This window comes from Sminthopsis crassicaudata, chromosome 3, assembly GCF_048593235.1.
Source record: "Sminthopsis crassicaudata isolate SCR6 chromosome 3, ASM4859323v1, whole genome shotgun sequence".
In the NCBI taxonomy this organism is placed as follows: Eukaryota; Metazoa; Chordata; class Mammalia; order Dasyuromorphia; family Dasyuridae; genus Sminthopsis; species Sminthopsis crassicaudata.
Genome location: NC_133619.1, coordinates 560295667 through 560297733, shown reverse-complemented (window position 1 = coordinate 560297733; position 2067 = coordinate 560295667). Strand labels below are relative to the sequence as shown.

General features: G+C 32.0%; 1 protein-coding gene across 3 annotated transcripts in view; it reads left to right on the top strand.

The window, feature by feature from the left end:
* Window positions 1-2067, top strand: part of NOX4 (NADPH oxidase 4) — a 225920-nt gene that overhangs the window by 198791 nt on the left and 25062 nt on the right. The gene's annotated exons all lie outside the window — the stretch shown is intronic.

Genomic DNA, 2067 nt, shown 5'->3' with positions numbered 1-2067 from the left:
ATACCAGCCTTTTTGTAAAATATTTCCCAATTTTTTTGTTGTTGTTGTAGAAATCAGCTTGGGGGGTTAGGTAATGATTATATTTAATTACCATGTTAAAATTCTCAAATTTTCTTTTCTGTTTTGTTCTGACCTAGTAGGGGGTGTGAAGAAATGCATTAATTTTGGCTATTTTATGCAACAAGAGTACAACTTAACAAGAACTGACTACTGGACATTGGTCACAGTACTTAGTGTGTTTCTAGGTCAACCTTTGTTTAACTTTGACTGATAATTTTGTTATTTCATTTGTTTTGGCTCTGGATATCATAGACACTTAGCAGTTGCATAACCCTGAATGAGTTTATCTAACCTTTGTCTACTTCAGTTTCCTTGACAGTAAAGTGTGGTTATTAATGATGCCTAATTCCCAAGATTGTTGAGAGGATCAAATATGATATCTGTAATGCATTTAGCAGAATTCCTGGGCCATCATGTACACTCAACATCCTTGCTTCCTCCTATTTGCCCTTTTCTTTCTGTTCCCTTCATTTTCCCTCTTGTGTTTTGCATAAAGTAGATTTACAATAAAGTTTTTCAATTATTATATAAATATTTATTAATTACATACAAGGGAAGATTTCATAGAGAAACTGGATTTGAACTATCCTTTGAAAAAAGAATAATCAGTAGGTTAGAGAGAGAATTGAAAAGTATAACACAAATGCACATATGTGAAAGATTGCTGAGGAAAGGGTGATAATTTTGTTTGATATGGACAAATAGCAAATGATAGGAAATAATGATATTTAAGGTCCTTAATGTAAAGCTAGAGAATTTGGACTTTACGAAATGATCAACAGAAGACTATTGAAAGGTGTTTTTGTTTGCTTGTTTTATTTTTGTTTTGTTTTTACAATTAAGTGATTGCCTAGATTGTCATGAGAAATATTAGTTTGTTGGGAAATGCTTCTGTATACCTTATCTATGCTAAGTCTTGCTTTCAAGTTGATTAAAACATTCTCGTCACCTTATTGATAAATATTGATAAAACTTTTCTCATTCATTTTCTTTAGTAATCTTTATATTTTTAGTTTACTATTTCGTTTAATTTTTGCTTACAATCCCCCTCTAAAAAAAAAAAAATCTTCTTAACCTAATTTCATCATATCTGTTATTGGTACTCTATTTCTCTAGTGGTCCAAACTTGAAAGTTTATTGACTCTTTCCTCTCCTTTTCTCAACCAGTCAGTTTTTAAGTTCTGTTCATTCAGCCATGAATGCATATCGCTTACCTCAATGCCCTACTTTGTAGTCTTACTTACTTTGTTACACAATAATATCCTGGTCAGCCAGGATCACTTGCCACTACTCAAACACATGGCCTTTTTTCATCTCATCATGTGTTTGCACACATCTCTCCTCTTATTCCTGGAATGCTGCCTCCCCACATCTTGACATATTTAAATCCTTTCTTTCACTCAAGTTTGAGCTCAAGTTCCAGATCCTCTGTAACACCCATTTTTTCTGTCAGTAATAAAAGATTTTTTTCCTCAAAATTTTTGCTACCACTGTTTGTGGAATTCTGATGTACTTGAATTGTTTTAAGTTTATGATACTTATTTAATGTATTCATCACATTTATCTTCTTTAGATAAAAAAAATTATTTGAGAGCATATATCTCTAATATATAGAGTGATACATTATATAGAGTGCATATATTTCACCTCCCCCATCATATCTTCTTCCTTCTTCTTTTCTTTTTCCTTTTCTCTTATATAGACAGGTTTTACTTACACATTTTGGGAAGCAAACCAACCCATGATGCCAAAGGTGTTAAGCTTATTTATTTAATTATATTTTATCTTATACAGGGAACATACTTGATTTTAGGTAATCCAGCATGGAGTAGAGAAGCAAAGATACAGAAATATTATCTTTATCTCTGTGATAAAACTACAGCTATACCTTGAGAGGGGGCATTGTGCCCAATGTCTTTATTGAATTTCCAACAGGAGGAGGAAGAATATTGATCATCCAAGTCAAGAACATCTTTCTATCCTGATACTCATTTTATTCCATGTAAT